The sequence below is a fragment of the Halichoerus grypus genome, chromosome 12 (genome assembly GCF_964656455.1).
Source record: "Halichoerus grypus chromosome 12, mHalGry1.hap1.1, whole genome shotgun sequence".
Lineage (NCBI taxonomy): Eukaryota > Metazoa > Chordata > Mammalia > Carnivora > Phocidae > Halichoerus > Halichoerus grypus.
The window spans coordinates 47,442,113-47,461,794 of NC_135723.1; the positions used below are offsets into that span (position 1 = coordinate 47,442,113).

At 33.7% G+C, this 19,682-nt stretch overlaps 1 protein-coding gene across 10 annotated transcripts in view; it reads right to left on the reverse strand.

Moving 5' to 3' along the window:
* Positions 1-19,682, reverse strand: part of DGKB (diacylglycerol kinase beta) — a 731,665-nt gene that overhangs the window by 66,582 nt on the left and 645,401 nt on the right. The gene's annotated exons all lie outside the window — the stretch shown is intronic.

Here is a 19,682-nt window from a genome sequence, read left to right on the forward strand (position 1 = left end):
GCCTGTGTGTACACAAATGCTAGTATTTCTGTACTGAACACAAGAGTTCAAAATGAAGGGACTCCTGGGTGGCTCTGACAGTTAAGCATCTGCCTCTGGTTCAGGTCATGATCTCAGGGTCCTGGGATTGAGACCCGCAACAGGCTCCCTGCTCAGCGGAGAGCCTGCTTCTCCCCTCCCTCTACTGTTCCCTCTACTTGTGCTCATTTGTTCTCTCTGTCAAATAAATAAATAAAATCTAAAAAAAAAATAAGAATTCTCAAAATGAAGAGTTCAAATAGTTATTTTTAATTTTAGAATATCTTAAGTGTTAATTTTAGAATATCTTAAGAGACTGGCTTCTATTTGTTTCTTTCTTCATTTTTCTGCATTCTATCCTTATGCATTTAATTTTGGAATACAGGGGTAGTAGGTAGTCTCAGCAGCTAACTACATTCTCTATGAACTCACTGAATTCACTGCTAATGTTTGCTCAGTCCTATCCTAGTGCTCCAAGAATTGTCAGAAATAAACCAAAGGACATTCACAGCCATCTGGGTTTGGCTAGTTTTTATTTTTTTTTCCATTTACCTCTTTGCTTCTTCATTCTTTCTTTTGTATTCTCTTCTCTTTCTGCTCCATCCCTTGATTAGCTGGCTTCTTAGTATCCTATATATTTTATACAACAGATTACTAAATTACCAGAGTAATACTGATATAACAGCATGTTCTCTTTTCCCTGTGGGGCACATGTGTAACTCTCCAACAGAATACAACTGTGGCTATATGCAGAGTGGAAAACAAGCAGGACATGAGTATAAACCTGGGAAACTATTACTACTGATAAAAAAAAAAACTTTAAAAACCATCACCACTCATCAATTTTTAAAATGTAGCTCATGTTTAAACATTTATTTGTTTCAAATGAATAATGAAAGGCAGTTCTCTTTCCCCCTAAACCAAAATTAAGTAGCACTGAAATTCCTTTTCATAAAGTGATATATTTCAAAATTAGGTATTTGGAAAGATACAGACACTGCTTGCAACTATAAAAACAAGATCAAAACATTCTGATGCCCTTTCCCCACTTCAGTAGGACAGCAACTATACAAGGCTATTCTCTAGAGTAATGATCTTCTCTCCCTCCAAAGGTTTTTTTTTATCCCATATTCAGGAGGTCATATCCAGTCTTCAGCTGCACAAAGCTCCACTCCTATTAATTTAAAATGGGGGTTTCAGAGGTTCACACACAGGAAAACCTGCTTCTTAAGAGGCAAGCTCTATCAAAATCCCATCTGAAGAAAAAAATGAGGCTACAGCTTTGAGAAAAATAATCTATTTATATAATCTATCTTCTTCGCTAATAAAGAAAAGCTTAAAACAGAAATTAATAATGTATAATTTGCTTAAACAAAGCTCAGTTTATCTCCATGTTTTAGTAACATTGTTTTGTTTTGCTTTGTGTTTCTTTTTGGATCTGGTATTATTTTTGTCATTATCATCATCATCATCATCATCATTCTGTTAAGCTATCTGACAGATACAAAAGGTTATTCACCCTATGACTGTCTCATTTAAAAAAATGTTGCACATTCATCGAAAAGAATGAAAGAAATCTGGTTGAAGATGCAGGTGCACTAATAAATGGGTGGTCTTTGGATTACAGTATTTAAGTGTACTATGGCAAAGCTGAACAGAAACCTAAATGTTATACATACAAAGTGGTACAACAAGAACATCTGTGTTGGGGGGATTGAACTGGCATGGCTAACACCTCCAGTGCCAGGTGCAAAGGAAATTTCAATACAGCTTGAGTAATCTTGACTGCTAGCATCTGCCCGCATCAGATTATCTCCTATGTTCCTAGTCTACCACTATCCATTAGAGTATTTATATGATACATCTGGTGGTGCAATGGCCAAGCAAGAAGTAGCGATGCCTCCATTACTGGGGGCAAATGCCCGACTCTTTAACTCAACATAAAGGCAAACAGGAATTCTTTTCAGGTCCAAGGGCAGCCAGCCAATTCTACAAGACTGATTAGCAGACAGCACTCCAAAAAGATGGCTGCTCTGTCTTTTCAGTATTAGTTAGACACATATTCATGTGCATAATGTGGAGAAGGATAATTCTTCAGTTTAAAATTATGTCTTTAAATATTGTTGCCAGGAAAATAACTGAGTTTTAATGTGTTGCAAGAATCATTACAGAGTTTTACTGTGACTTGGCTCAATCCAAAGTCCCAACATAAATGTGATTTTCAGAATCAATCCGTGCGGTAGGGTGAGGATGATGGAGATCCTCCATCCAGCAGTCTCCACAACATGAAGCTTCACATAACCAACAAACCATTCTACACAAGTATTATGCCTCTTTCTTCAAATCTGCAAATCACCCTCACCTCACCTTCAATATATGCCCATGCCACTTACTGCAGAGAAAATAGAAGTCAGCAGATGGGCCTGACTTCAACATTCTACCATCTTAGAGCCTACACAAATCAACACCTACCCTTCCCCCTTTGCTTCTGCTTCCTGCTGGAACAGATTTATGGGTCTTTATCTTTATAAAGCAAGCCCATCTCCTCCTGATTTATATCCTCACCTTTTTCTGATTTTTTTTTTATGCACTCTCCCTCTCTACTGGATCCTTCCCATCTGAATTTTAAGCCACTCAGGATTCTCTCCTTAGAAGAAAACCTCTGAATGGCCTATTCTCCTACAATGGTCACCTTCACGATTGTTCTTCTCTTTCTCAACCGAACATCTCAAGTTTCTTTTTTTTTTTTTTAAAGTTTTTCTTTTAAGATTTTATTTATTTTTTGACAGAGAGATAGAGAGCACAAGTAGGCAGAGAGGCAGGCAGAAGGAGAGGGAGAAGTAGGCTCCCCGCTGAGCAGGGAGCCCGACATGGGGCTCGATCCCAGGACCCTGGGATAATGACCTGAGCCGAAGGCAGCCACTAAATCGACTGAGCCACCCAGGTGCTCCTCTTTTCAAGTTTCTTACCTTGTTCCCGTCCTACTCACCACCCAAACCATTAAATTCTGGCTACTTTCCTCAACATTTCATTAAAATTCACCATTTATTTCATAAGTCATGTCCCTTCATGTTGCTAAAATCAGAGGACTTTATTATTCTAGATATTTCAGCAGCATTTGGCCTATGTGACCACTGTCTTCATGTAGTCTCTTTTCTTAGCCTCTGCTTTTGTAACACTCATTCCCATGTTTTGTTTGGTTTCACTTATTCCTATATCCTTACACACTTATTCTTGGTCTTCTTTTATCTCCCCCTTTTCTCTATTTAACAGTGAAAGGATGGAATGCCACAGGGCTCTGTCTTGGGTCCTCTTTCCACTATACTCTAGCTTTAGAAATTTTCATTCACCTACATGGCTTCAGTTACCACCATTTTGCAGCTGACCTACACATTTTAATCTCTGGTCTTCTAAAATTCAGGCCCTAACAACAAACTGTTCATCCAGCATCTGAATTTGGATGACTCAGAAGTACTTCAAATCCAACACTTCTGCAGTTCATTCCTCATTTCCACTCTCCCCAAAATACCTATTCATTTTCTAAAGTTCTCAATCCTTCCAAATTTCAATACCATCTACCCAATTGATTAAGCCAGATAACTTAAGTCACCTTTGACATTTTTCTTTCTCCTTTCCCAAATCTATCAATAGCCAAGAATTTCCAATTAACTTTTAAAATTAAACAAGTTATAAATGAATATGTACTTTATACAAAAATGGCAACTTTCACCATAGCTCCTAATCCTTGTCCGTCTTCTTTCTCTATCCAGAAGGAAAATTAATTATGGATTTGGTGTATATTTGCCCAAATATCTTGACTATTCTTATATGTACTCACATATATACAAGTTCAATTTCAAATATATAGATTGGTTTGTATGTCAGTTTTTAACAAACAAAACAAAAAAGGTAACATACTCTGCAATCTGGTTTATTCAGACAAAAACATATCCTGGGGAGCTATTTTTGTATATATAGATGTGTTTCATTTTAATTAATGTGCAAAATACCACAGTATGAACATTCTACTATTAGACTTTCTTCTATTTAAAGTCAGGCTTTCTCTTTTTTTCTATTACAATGGTGCAATGAAAATTTTTATACAGAGCTTCTTCTATGACTGTTTCTCAAAGTTGAAGAATACAGTTTTAAAAGACACTGCCAGATTATACTCCCAAGTTGTACTGGAAGGCTATTCTTCATGGATTTGTCACATTTTTGTACGTCTGGCAAGTAAGGCTTTGTCCTTTTTCTGCATGATCTTTTCAAAGATGAATAGTGAAGAGTCTTGAAAAATAACATGTCTCCTGGAGCAAAAGGGAGACATGCTTACTCTACAGTATGATAATGTTTCCTCCAAGCTCAGTAAAGTTCTCTTGCAATACCATCCATTGTACAGGCAGATGTTCTCTGGCCCTCTTTGTGTTGTCCTGTGGGAACTGGAGTTTGGGGAACCAGTACAAAAAGGCTGATATTCCAGTTACTGCTATTATTATGAGTAAAAACTATACTTCATCTCTAACTCAGGATTCGTGCATCTTCTGCCAGCATTCATGAAACTGTGGTCGTGGCCATACAGTTTATATCTTCATCATAAGGTTATGGCAAACATAATATTCCTCATATTATAGCTAATAATTGATAGGAATAAACTTTTCTTTTTTATGTCCAGTACAATAGAAGAAAAAAATGATATCTCATTGTTTAATTTGCATTTCCCTGGTTATTAGTATGATGACATTACATGTGTTTCTCTCCTCCTTCCCTTCTTTGCCCTTCCCTTGCTCATACTTATTTGCTTTCGTTCATCTCTGGTACCACCCTCCTACTCCAAAGTAATTATAATAGCTTCCCAAATGGTGGCCCCATATCTACTCCGTCTCTCTCAAATGCAGATCTGATTACGTCACTTCTCTCCTTAAGAACACTTAGTCTTTCCGAGTGCCCTTAGGATAAAACCCCAAAACTTTGGCAGGGCCAACACAACCCCAGATTATCTTCTTCCTGCTGACCTCCCCAGCTCTGTCTATTGCCATTCTTGTCTTCATTTCCAACAGTAAATATAAGTGTTCACTTTCTTGAATATGTCTTACTCTTGTACTTGGGATGTTCACTCATTTATAACATCACATTTCATGTGCCATTTCACATTCATGTTTTCAAAGAAATTTGTTATAATTTCATGTTTTTGGAAATAAATTTTGAAGAACCATGTGTTTTGGTTGCAACACAAATAAAAGAAAAAAGTATAGGAAGAAATATACAGAAATGTCATATGGCAGTTATTTCTGGGTAGTGTACATATATATATTTCTCATTTTAGTTGTTTTAGTTTTCCACATTCTTCCCTTTTCTGCAAACATATTTTACTCTATTAGTTAGAAATTTTTTTTTCTAAAAAATTGCTTCTTTGTATTTTGCTCTCTTCAATCACATAATTACAACAAAACAAATAATAAAGGTTCAGATGTAGTACCTGATTCTTTCCGTAAGAAGGTAGCACAATTTTGAAAATATCAAGAGAGGATTAAGTGCATGAACTGCTTTGCCCTCACCTAAATTAACTTTGAATCAGTAAATTGTAAGGAAATATGGCACTGAATTGAGAGGAAATTCCACTGATTGCTTCTCGGATTTTAGAGTCCTGTAATACTGTCTTGGCTTCCATTTATGTCTCCCTCCCTCTCACATTCCTTTGCTCTTCCTCCCACTCAACACTGAATAAGTACTATCTGCACACCCGGGAACCTGCTAAGCAAGTCAAAGGAGTTCATGGTGAAATGGAGGAGTTGATCTATAAAGACCTTATCATGATGGCCAAAGGTAAGAGAAAACATGAAGCCAGTGACTATAATTAGACGTAGCATTTGAGTGGAATCTTGAGGAAGACATGGACACTTGCTTGGTGGCTGAGGGACGTAGTGAGATTTTTCATTCAGGGTAAACAAGAAGACTATTTCAAGTTAGGGTAAATATAAACAATTTCACAAGAGAGATACCTGCAGTATTGGTATGCATGCACAACAAGGTAGTTAATGACAAACCTGGGAGAAAATTAAAGTTTTGAGCCACATTTCCCTCAATGGTAAAATAGGGGTAATATGTTAAAAGCATCTCACAAAGTGCAGGGGCCTGGAGTAATAATATATATTAGTCATTTTTCCTCTTTCATCTCTCATATGAAAATTCCCTTTCTCTCAAATTTTCTACCAGTCTATTTGTGCAAATGAGCCCAGAATAATAATAAGGATGGTAATATAACAGAAATAATTATCACTAATATTTTGAGCATTTGTTAAATACAGTTAATATACAACTGTTATACATGTTTTTTCTCATTTAATCCTCAAATAATCCCACAAGGTGGGTACTAGTATTATCTCCATTTTCCAGAGGAGACACAGAGTTAACTAACTGGCTTAATTAATTAATTAATTAATGGTGCTACTAGGATTTGCAAGGAGGAATTCTGATTTCTTACTACCAATGTTATTTCTCTGTGCACTGAAATAATATGGATATGAAAAAAAAAAGACTTGAAAGGCATTCATGTTATTCACAAAAGTCAAACATTTTCAAATATATTTGTTTATACAGTTTTAAGCTTGTTTCCCTCTATATGTGTGTCACTGTGTACATATGGCCTGATATTATTTCTTTAAGCAGATTGATGTGCAGATTCACTTACCAATAATAACCAAGCTCTTACTCTGTGTCAAGCCTGTGCTAGGACTTTAAAGGGTTGAAATGGTAGATATCATTCTTGCCTTCCTGGAGTTTGCTGTCTAATAAAGATAACAGATTTAAAACAGAAACTAAGATATACAATTGCAAATTATAATGAATACTCTGAGGGAAATGAAGAATAATGCCATGATAAGAAAAAAATGATAAGGGAAGAGAGTTTTGATACAATTTCTTTCTTAAACTTGTTAACCTCATCAGAAGCTGGAGGTAAGGGATGTGTTTCAGAAGAAGTAAAATGACATTGGTAAGATATGGTAAAATACTTAAATCTCAGTCATGCCCATTTTTTGGACTTCTTAAGGCAAACTAGTGTATTGCTATGGCATGAGTAATAAATCTGGTTTAAAATAGTATTATAAACTCAAATTATAGAAGGAAAAATGTGGATATGAAAATACATATGGTAAGTTACCACTTTTGTCAATGAATATGTGTGGAAGGGGTTTGGGGAGGGAGATGTGCGTGTTCAGAAAATAAAGTGAAAGATCAAGGATGTGCTGCACATGGTTATCCCTGAAATATGGAATCATGAATGATATTTTGTTCCTTTTCAACACTATATATTTTCTATTTAATCGGTTGTATATATTATATTTAATAATAAAACCACACAAAAATGTATTGTTTTTAAAAAAATTCTCCTGAAGCTCTAACCTAGCTTATTTCATTTGCCCATTGAATGAGAACTTGAATGGACTGATAAAGTCATTTTTTTCTTTACGTTCTAACCTATACATCAAATACAAGAGAAGGGCTAGAGGGTTTCTAAGGCCCCTTATAGATCCAAAGGGCATTATATATTTAAAAAATATGCATGAGGATATGAAAATGCCTTTTTTTAATTTACAAGATTTTGTTTGTCACTTTGGTATGACACTGAATATTATATAATCAATACATTTCTCCTAAATATAAAAATGTATAAAAAATTCATGATATGGACCCATGTTCTCCACGAGCACAGCTTCTTTTGGGGCTAGATAATGGGCATGATGATGCCTTATTTTCAAACTATAGGTGTTTTGTATAGGAAACCTTTTTTTTTAATTGAAGTATAATTAACATGAAGTATTATATTAGTTTCAGGTAGACAATATAATGATTCAAAAATTCTGTACATTTCTTGGTGTACTCTTGTATTCCTTTATGTATTTCATGCATTTCCCCCACCCCCTGCAACCACAGTTTGTTCTCTGTATTTAAGAGTCTGTTTTTTTGTTTGTCCCCTTTTTTCTTTGTTCATTTGCTTTGCTTCTTAAATTCCACATGAGTGAAATCGTATGGTGTCTTTCTCTGACTGACTTATTTCACTTAGCATTATATCCTCTAGATCTATCCATGTTGTTGCAAATGGCAAGATTACATTCATTTTATGCTAAGTGATATCCTACTGCATATATATGTACCACATCTTCTTCATCTATTCATCTGCAGATGGACACTTGGGTTGCTTCTATATCTTGCCTATTGTAAAGAATGCTGCAATAAACATAAGGTTGCATATGTCTTTCTGAATTAATGTTGTTTTCTTTGTGTAAATATCCAGTAGTGAAACTGCTAGATCATGTGGTATTTCTATTGTCAATTTTTTTAGGAACCTCCATACTGCTTTCCACAATGGCTGTACCAATTTGCATTCCCACCAATAGTGCATGAGGAATCCTTTTTCTCTACATCCTCACCAACACTTGTTATTTCTTGTCTTTTTTATTTCAGCCATTTTGACAGATGTAAGGTTAAACTGTGGTTTTGATTTGCATTTCCTTGATGATTAGTGATGTTGAGTATCTTTTTATGTATCTTTTGGCCATCTGTATGTCCTCTTTGGAAAGATATCTGTTCAGGTCCTCTGCCCATTTAAAAAAAAAAAAAAATTATTTATTTATTTTAGTGGAGAGAGGCAGTGGGAGAAGGAGAGAGAGTCCTAAGCAGACTTAACACTGAGCACAGATCCCCACACAGGGTTTGATCTCAGGATCCTGAGATCACGACCTGTACCGAAACCAAGAGGTAGAAGCTGAACCGACTGTTCCACCCAGGTGCCCCAACCTCTGCCCATTTTTAATAGGATTATTATTATTTTTTAGTGTTGAGTTATATAAGTTCTTTATGTATTTTGAATATTAACTCCTTATTGGATATATCATTTGCAAATATCTTCTCCCATTCAGTGGGCTGCCTTTTTGTTTTGTTGGTGGTTTCCTTCACTGTACAAAAGCTTTTTATTTTGGTGTAGCCCCAGTAGTTTAATTTGCTTTTGTTTCCCTTGCCAGAGGAGACATACCTACAAAAATGTTTCCACAGCCAATGTCAAAGAAATTACTGCCCATGTTCTCTTCTAGAAATTTTATGGTTTCAGGTGTCACATTTAGGTCCTTAATCCATTCTGAGTTTATTTTATTTATTTTTTTGTATTGTGTAAGGAAGTAGTCCAGTATCATTCTGTTGCATGTAGCTGTCCACTTTTGTCAGCACCATTTGTTGAAGATGCTGTCTTTTCCCCACTGTATATTCTTGCCTCCTTTGTTGTAATTTAATTGACCTTATATGTATGGGTTTATTTCTGGGGTGTCTATTCTCTTCCATTGATCTATATTCCATTGATCTATTTTTGTGTCAGTACCACACTGATTTGATTACTGTAGATTTGTGGTATACTTGAAAACTGGGATTGTGATGCCTCCAGCTTTGTTCTCCTTTTCTTGAGATTGTTTTGATTATTCAGGGTCTTTTGTGGTTCCATAAATTTTAGGATTATCTGGCATAGTTCTGTGAAGAATGTTGTTGGTAATTTGATAGGAATTGCATTAAATCTGGAGATTGCTTTGGTTAGTATAAATGTTTTAACAGTACTGGCTTGTCCAATCCGTAAGCATGAAATATTTTTCCATTTGTTTGTGTCATGACTTTCTTTCATCAGTGTTTTGGTTTTTGGAGTATAGGTCTTTCACCTCCTTGGTTAAATTTATTCCTAGGTATTTCATTACTTTTGTTGCAATTATAAATGGAATTCTTTTCATAATTTTTCTTTCTGCCACTTCATTAATAGTCTATAGAAATGAAAGCAATTTCTGTACATTAATTTTGTATCCTGAAACTTTACTGAATTCATTTGACAGTTCTAGTAGTTTTTTTGTGGAGTCTTTTGGGATTTCTATACAGAGTATCATGTCATCTGCAAAGAGTGAAAATTTTACTTCTTCCTTACCAATTTGGATGCTTTTTATTTCTTTTTGCTTTCTGACAGCTGTGGCTAGGACTTCCATTACTATGATGAATAAAATTGGTGAGAGTGGGCATCCTTGTTTCGTTCCTGATCTTAGACAAAAAGCTCTTAGTTTCTCTTCATTGAATATGTTAGTTGTGGGTTTTTCATATATGGCCTTTATTATGTTGAGGTATGTTCCCTTAAAACCTACTTTGTTGAGAGTTTTTATCAAGAATAAATGTACTTTTTCAAGTGCTTTTTCTGCATCTATTGACATGATCATATGGTTTTTATCCTTTCTCATGTTAATGTGACATATCACATTGATTGATTTGTGAATACTGAACCACCCTTGCATCCTGGAAATAAATCCCATTTGATGGTGGTGAATGATTTTCTTTTAATGTATTGTTGAATTTGGTTTGCTAATATTTTGTTAAGGATTTTTGCAACTATGTTCAACAGAGATATTGGCCTGTAGTTTTCTTTTTGTGTATGTCTTTATTTGGTTTTGGTATCAGGGTAATGCTGGTCTTATAGAACGAATTTGGAAACTTTTTTCTTCTTCCATTTTTTTGGAATAGTTTGAGGAGAACAGGTATTAACTTTTCTTTAAAATTTGGTAGAATTCACCTGTGAAGTCATCTGGTACTGGACTTTTGTTTGTTGGGAATTTTTTGATTAGTGATTCAATTTCATTTCTAGTAATCAGTCTGTTCAAATTTTCTATTTCTTCCTAATTCATTTTTGAAGGTTATATGTTTTTCAGAATTTATCCATGTCTAGGCTACCCAATTCATTGGCACATAATTTTTCATATTTTCTTATAATCCTTTGTGTTTCCATGGTGTTGGTTGTTATTTCTCCTCTTTCATAATTTGAGTCTTCTTTTTTTCTTGTTGAGTCTGGCTAAATGAAACCAGGAGGTGGTTCTTTGGAAAGATAAACAAAATTGATAAATCTAAAGTGGTATTTGGATATTAAATTTTAAAATGTGAAAACAATTCAAAGTTTTATTTATAAATAATATTATCTTTTCCAGTATTAATTTTAATAGTTATAACTGTCAACTAATTTTCTCTCCCTTTAATTGAATTTAATGCTTAGATTTTTGTGTGCTTCCTTGACACATGGATTTTTTTTTAGATACCACATCTCTGAAGCTAGTACTCTAGCACAATTCTCGTAATTTCACCTTTTACCATTTTCATCATTCACATTAACCTATAAGAAAAGCAATCATCAACAATATTCTTTGTGGTTAATCTGAACCAGCATACTAAAGTATTACAAACTTTTCTGACCATTGTCAATGATTAATCATATTAGATTTATATGAAAGTCTATGGTGAACAGTCACATTGGGAATTCCAAAGACCTATTTAGAATATAAATGGAAAACAGCAGAAGAGGTCTCAAAATAAGCTGAAAGCATGAGAGATGTGAGCAAAAAAATGATGGCATCACCCTTCCACATATAGACTTGTATGAAATGTTCCACATAGGGCTCAAGCCATCTATTCCCTTTTTCTCTCTATGAATTCCCCACAGTTTTGCTAGGCTCTTGACAGAAAGCTATACATCTTTCAAGGCAGTTGATTCTCTACAATTCTCTTTTTCTCATTTTCCTTTTCTCTTTTTCTTCCTTCATCCACTGAAATATAGGTGGTGACAACTCTACTGAATATGACTCCATGTTCCTGTCCATATCCTATAATAAGTCCCTTTGTAAGTCAACCCTCCATAAGATATCCTGAATGTTTAATCTGTTTTCTATTAAGACCTTTACTAGTAAGCAAATAATAGATTTCATTTGGCTTTGAAACAAACTAAGTTTTATTTGGTAGGATAGATTCATATAAACACACAGATACACCTACCAGACATAGCTTCATGATCTTAAGACTCCAGCCTTCCAAAAGAATTTGAGCAAAAAGAATAATCATTTTCAATATGAGGTATTCTAATATTAATGTGTTCCAAATAGATAACAGAAAAACAAATGTACTGGTTTATTTAAAGGAAATGTTGAAAGAATTTAAAATCTTTTCCAAATAGATAATAAATTTAAGATCTAGCCTAAATTAGCTGTGACACTTAGAGTTATATTTACAAGGTCACAGATTTACAAAGTTATAAATCTTCATCAAGATTGCTCTGTGAGGCTCAATGCTAAATCCATCTTGCAAAAACACTTGATAGTTAAATAAAAATATCACTCTAGGAAAAACAGTAAAAACCACAATGATATTTGCTTAACTTCATAGGTGAATTTGTTGGTGGTCTAAGACGTCTGCCAACAAAAGATTTTTTTGTGCTGTGAAGTGACCAAAGGCCAAATGCTAATGGAAATAAAGACCTGATCGGCTTTGGAAGTAGCTCTTGCTCATAATGAATAAGAGATGGCTTGAAGGAAGAGAAGGGGAAGTTAATCACACTTTTGTCCATTTATGGACTTTCTAGACTGAAATATTACATTACATCCTTTTAAGAAGAAGTTAAACCACTATTGCTGGGACAGAAACCTTTTTTGCAGCTTTATTGTAATGTAATCCACATAATTATATAATTACACATTTAAAGTGTACAATTAAAAGTTTTTCAGTATATTCAAGACATGTGCACCAAAACCAAATAATTTTAGAACATTTGTATTGCCTCAAAAAGATTCCCCCTATCATTTAGATATTGTCCCTTTATTATTCCCCAACTTCCAGTCCCATTATTTTCCCAGCAGCTATTAATCTACTTTCCATCTGTAGGTTTGCCTGTTCTGGATATTTCATATAAATAGAATCATATAACATGTGGTCTTTTTGATTTGCTTGTTTCACTTAGTATAATGCTTTAAGTTTCATCTATGTTGTAGTACAGATCAACAATTTATTCCTTTTTATGGCTAAATGATATTCTGTTACATGATTATACTAGATTATATTTTATTTATTCATTCATTGATGGACATTTTGGTTGTTTCCATCTTTTCACTGTTATAAATAATGTTGCTATAAACATTAATGTATAAGTCTTTGTGTGAACATATGCTTTCTTTGCCCTGGGACATTTACTTAAAAGTAGAATTGCTGGATCATATGCTAACTCTATGTCTAACCATTTGAGGAATTTCTAGACTGTTTCCAAAGTGGCAGCACCATTTCAAAATGCAACTAGGAGGATATAAGGGCTATTATATTTCTCCACATCCCATCAACACTTGTGGTTATCTGACTTTTTGATTCCAACTATCATAGTGAATGTGGAATGGTATTTCATTATGGTTTTGGTTTGCATTTCCCTGATGAGTAATGATGCTGAGCACCTTTGTATGTGCTTATTGGCCATTTGTATATCTTCTCTGGAGAAATATCTATTCAGAACCTTTGTCCATTTTTGAATTGGGTTATTTATCTTTCTGTTATTGAGATGTAAGAATTCGTTGTATGTTGTACATACAAGTCCCTTATGAGATATATGACTGATAATTATTTTCTCTCATCTCTGTGTTGGTTTTTCACTTTCTTGATAGTGTCCTTTGAAGCATAAGTTTTTAATTTTGATGAATTCCAAATTATATATTTCTTTTGTTGCTCATGTTATTGGTACCATATATAAGAATCCACTGTTGAACCAAGGAAACAAAATTTACCACTATGTTTTCTTCTAAAACAGTTATGGTTTTAGCTCTTACATTTAAACTTTGGTTCAAGTTAATTTTGATATGTAATATGAGGTGAGGGTCCAATATCATTGTTTGTATGGGGCTGTCCAGTTTTTCCCTCACTATTTGTTGAAATTACTATCATTTCCTCATTAAATCAAGTCCCCCATTCTTGGCACTCTTGTCAAAATCAATTGAACATAGACACATGGCTTTATTTCTCGACTCTCATTTCTATTGCATTGATCTATATGTCTGTCCTCATCTGAAGGCCACACCATCTTCATTACTAGTGCTTTGTACTAAGGTTTGAAATTGTGAAGTGTGAGTTTTCCAATTTTATTCATCTTTTACTTGACTGCTTTGGCCAAGATCTAGTATAATTCTATATGAATTATAGAATCAGCCTATCGATTTCCACCAAGAAGCCAGCTGGGAATCTGACAGTAATTATGTTGAATCTGTAGATAAATTTGGGGAGTGGTGTCATCTTTACAGTTTTACATTTTCTAATCCATGTACATGAGATGTTTATTTATTTAGATCTTTAATTTCTTTCAACAATGATCTGAGGTTTTCAGAGTATGAGTTTTGAATTTTGTTAATTTTTTCATAGTATTGTATTATTTTCTGATGCTATTATAAATAAAAATATTTTTAAATTTCATTTTTTATTATTAATTATAAGCGTGTAGAAATACAACTGGCTTTAATATATTGATCTTGTATCTATCTTACAAGCATGCTGAACTCATTTATCAATTTTAATAGTATTTTATTAGATTCCTTAAGATTTCTATATACAAAATCATGAGAGTGGAAATAGTTTAACTCTTTCTTTCCAATCTGGTAGTCTTTTATCTATTTTTCTTTCCTAATTGTCCTTGCTGGAACCTCCAGTACAATGTTGAATAGAAATGATGGAATGGATGTACTTGTCTTCTTATCTTAGGGGGAAAGCATCCAGTCTTTCACCATTAAGTATGATATTAGCTGTGGGTTTTTCACAGATGCCCTTTATCAGCTTGAGGATTTTTTTTTTTATTTTTTATTGTTACGTTAATCATCATACATTACATCATTAGTTTTAGATGTAGTGTTCCATGATTCATTGTTTGTGCATAACACCCAGTGCTCCATGCAGAACGTGCCCTCTTTAATACCCATCACCAGGCTAACCCATCCTCCCACCCTCCTCCCCTCTAGAACCCTCAGTTTGTTTTTCAGAGTCCATCGTCTCTCACGGTTCATCTCCCCCTCCGATTCCCCCCCTTCATTCTTCCCCTCCTGCTATCTTCTTTTTTTTTTTTTCTTAACATACATTGCATTATTTGTTTCAGAGGTACAGATCTGAAATTCAACAGTCTTGCACAATTCACAGTGCTTACCAGTCAGCTTGAGGATTTTTATCCTAGTTTTTTGAGTGTTTTTATCATGAAAAAATGCTGGAGTTTGCTGAATACTTTTTTCTGTCTATTGAGAAGATCATGTGATTTTGGGTTTTTAGACTTGATATGATGTATTACTTTAATTGATTTTTAGATGTTAAACCAACTCACATTCTTGAGATAAATACCAGTTAGTCAGGGTGTATAGTTCATTTTATATGTTGCTCAAATTGGTTTGCTAGTATTTTGTGAGGATTTTTGCATTTATATTCATAAAAAGTATTGGTTTGTAGTTTTTTTTCTTGTTATTGTGTGATTCTGGTCTCATGGTAATATTGCCCTCATACCATGAGTTATAAAATAGTCCCTCCTCTTTTATTTTTTGGAGGAGTTTGTGAATAACTGATATTAATTTTTCATTAACTGTTGGATAGAATTCACCAGTGAAGCCATTTAGGCCTGCACTTTTCTTTATAGGCAGATTTTGATTACTGCTTCAATTTCTTTACATATCAATTCAGATTTGTTTATTTATTTGTGAGTCTATTTCAGTAGCTTATGTCTTTTGGGGAACTTATCTATTTCATCTAATTAATCTGATTTATTGGCATATACTTTTTCATAATATTCTCTTAAAGTCTTTTTTCCCCCTCTGTAAGATCAATAGTAATATTCCCTCTTTCATTTCTGATTCTAGTAATGTGAGTATTCTCTCTTTCTTGCTCAATCTGGATAAGGGTTGATTAATTTTGTTGATTTTTAAAAGAACCAGGTTTTGGTTTTTGCTATTGTTTTTCTATCCTCTGTTTAATTATTGTTTTTCTCATTCTCTATTGTTTATACTCTATTTCACTATTTTCTGCTCTATTTACTTTTTTCCTTCCTCTTGCTTGAAGTTTAGTGGGCTCTGCTTTATTCCATCATCTTAAGATGGAAGCTTAGCTTTTTGATGTGACACCTTTCTTCTTTTTTAAAATACGTATTCAGTGTTACAAATTTCTTTCTAATCATCACATCCCATAAATTTTGTATTTTGTATTTTTATTTTCATTCATCTAAATTTCCCTTTTGATTTTTTCTGAACCATTAGTTATTTTGAAGTGTGTTGCTTAATTCATATATTAGTGACTTTTCAAATTTCTTTTGCTATTGATTCCTAATTTTGTTCCATTGTAGTCATAGAATATACTTTGTATTTTTTTTTTTTTTTACTTTGTATTATTTCTATCTTTTAAAACTTACCAAGGTTTATTTTATGGTCTAGTATGTGGTTTATAATGGAGAATGTTTCATGTGTTCTTGAGAAGAATGTATAGTGTACTGTTATTGGACATACTTCTGTATAGATACTATACAGATGTTCTATAGATGTTTGTTAAGTAGATGTTTATACAGATGTTATACAGCGGTTTATACCGTTGTTCAAATTTTCTATTTCCTTGTTGATCTTCCTACCATTCCTACCATTACTGAAATTGAGATACAGAAGTCTCAATTATCTATTTCTCCCTTCATCTCTGTCAGTTTTTGCTTCATGTACTTTGGTATATATGTTAGCCCATATATGTTTATAATACTTATATCCTATTGATGAGTTAACATTTTGTCATTATAAAAGGTCCGTCTTTACTTCTGGTATCATTTTTTGTTTTAAAGTCTATTTTTGGTGCAACATTAGTACAGCCAATTCAGCTTTCTTGTAATTGCTATTTGTATAAAATATCCTGTTCTCAGTCTCTTACTTTCAATCTATTTTTATCTTCGAATCTAAAGTGTGTCTCCTATAGACAGTATATAGTTGGATCTTGTTTTGTTTTGCTTGTTCCATTCTTACAATCTCTGTCTTTTGATTGGGTTGTTTTATTCATTCACATTTCATGACATTTTTTTATACAGTTGAATTTATGTTTATTATTTCATTTTTTGTTTTCTGTATGCCTATTTTTTGGTACCTCTTTTATGTTGGGGAGGGGCGAGAGGGCAGAGAGAATCTTAAGCAGCCTCCACGCCCAGTGTGGAGCCCAATGGGGTGGGTGCTCGATCCCACAACCCTGAGATCATGACTTGAGCCAAAATCAAGAATCTGACACTTAACTGACTGAGCCACCCAGGCACCCCAATTTTTAGCACCTCTTTGATGCTTTTTTTGGTGACTGAATATTTTTCTAATATAGCATTTTAATGACTTTAATGATTTAATTACTTTAATGATCTTTTCACTATATTTTTGTGAACAACATCAGTGTTTGCTCTATCAAATACATCTTAATTTATCAGAATCAGCTTCAGATTTATACTAACTCAATTCCAGTAAGCTATAGAAATGTAATTACTACAACTGTTCTATTGTCTATGTTTTGTTATATTATTTTTACAATTATTAAATCTGTAAATGTTAAAAACATTTTAACACTGCATTTATAATTATTACTTATACAATTTTATATCTTTAAAGAAGCCAAGAGAAGAAAGGAGAGGAAATAAGAACAGCTTTTGCTAATTAACCTTGTTTATTATATCTGGATCTCTTCATTTTTTCCTGTGGATCTAGTTACTATTTGGAATTAACTCCTTAGCTAAAACAGCTTATATTTCTACTCACCTCCTTTGTGTTATTATTGCCAAATGTATTACATATCTATATGTTCTAGGCCAAATAATACATTATATGCATAATGTTTTATCTAATAGCTTTTAAATCAGTTAAAAGGAGAAATGTGCACTTATATCATATTATACAGTTACATTATTATCTTTACCACTGCTCTTTGTAATTTCATACGGATTCAAGTTATTGTCTGGGGTCAACTACTTTTAACCTGAAGATTTTTCATTAGTATTTCATGTAAAGTGGGTTTTTTGGCAACAAATTCTCATGGTTTTGCTTATTTGGGAGTATGTTTATTTTGTCTTTATTCATGAAACATAGTTTTGCTCAGTATAGTGTTCTTGGTTGACATTTTTTTCTTTGAGCTCTTTTAGGGTTTTATCCCACTTCTTTCCAGCTTCCGCTGTTTCTGAGGGGGAGGCACCTACTAATCTTATTTGAATTCCCTTGTAAATTAGAGTGTTTATTTTTTCTTGCTGCTTGAAAGATTTTTTCCTTGTCTTTGGCTTTCACCATTTTTTCTGTGATGTGTCCGATTGTGAATTTCCTTGTGCTTATACCACTTGGAATTTGTTGAGTTTCCTGGGTGTGCAGATTAATGTTTTCAATAAATTTGGGGAGTTTTTAGACATTATCTTTAACATGGTTTTTCTAATCCTTTCTCTCCTTTCCTTATGGTACTCCCATTATGCATATCTTGGTGCACTTGACATGTCTCATATTTCTCTGCATTGCATTTTTCTTTATTTGGTTTTCTCTTAATTCTTCAGATTGTATAATCTTCATCAATTAATTTTCAAGTCACTAATTTAGTTCAAATCTATTGACTTTTCCACTTTGGTCATTGTACTTTTCAACACCAGGACTTAAATTTGGTTCTTTTTTATAATTTCTATTTCTTTTTTGATATTGTGTTGATATTGTCTATATGATGTAATATTGCCATCATGTTTTCCTTTACTTCTTTAGTCATTGCTTCTTTACTTCTTTGAACATATTTATAATGGTCACTTTGAATACTTTGTTGAATCCCATGTCTGGCTGTGATCACAGGCAGATTCTATTGTCCACTTTTCCTCCTTGTGTATAGACCACATTTATCTGTTTTTTTTTTTTTTTTCAGTTCTAGTAATTTTTTAATTGGAAACTTGACAATTTAGATTATATATTTTTAGCTACTCTGGGTACCTCCCCCCACCCTAAGGGTGGGTTATTATTTATGTGCTTAGTGATTATTTTAGTGAAGTCTATTTTACCTTAGTTATCAACCCCTCACTCCCACCCCCTATAGCAAGAAGCCTCTGATGTTTTTCCTTAGACAACACAGTCTTGGATAAGCCCATAGTCACTCTGAGATGACAATTTTGCAGAGCTTTCTCTGTCTCCTACCCTTAAACACAGTCAGGTCCACTACTTAGTTTCAACAATGCTCTCGGGCACAAATTGTTTGACAGATTGATAAAACCAAATTTGTGATCATTTGAAGGTATAGTTCCTGAAGTCCATGTCTGAGATTTGTTCTCACCCCAGCTGTGTACTTCCCAGAGGCACATATGACTGGTTCTCTCCAGCAAAGTAGCCAATTTGCAGGGTAGAGTGTATCTCCGATGAATCTACCAATCTCCTACCAATTGCCTTTCACCATAACCAACACTGCTTTTTGAGGCCATCCTTCACCTGGAACTTCTCCACATTCTTTTGTAAATGTAATCAGTTCTTATGGAAAGAAATATGACGCTTTCTATGTTATAGTCTATTTTTTCCTATTGCAAAATATGTTAGTTACATACAGCTCTGGAGCTAGGGGTGGGAATAATAGTACACTTTTCTCTGAGTCTGACATTACACCTCCAATTTAGGAATTGAATGTTCAATTGATGGGGGAGGGCATGATAGTTTAAGCAAGTTTCCTGGAATGTTTCTTAATTTATTCATTATATGACCAATGTTTGCCTTCCTTAGAACTATTTCAGAGATTTTGAATGTTTTTCTAGGACCATTTCTAGAAACTTAATTTTTTTTGTGACCATTTTGACCAGTTTCACTAGGGAGTGA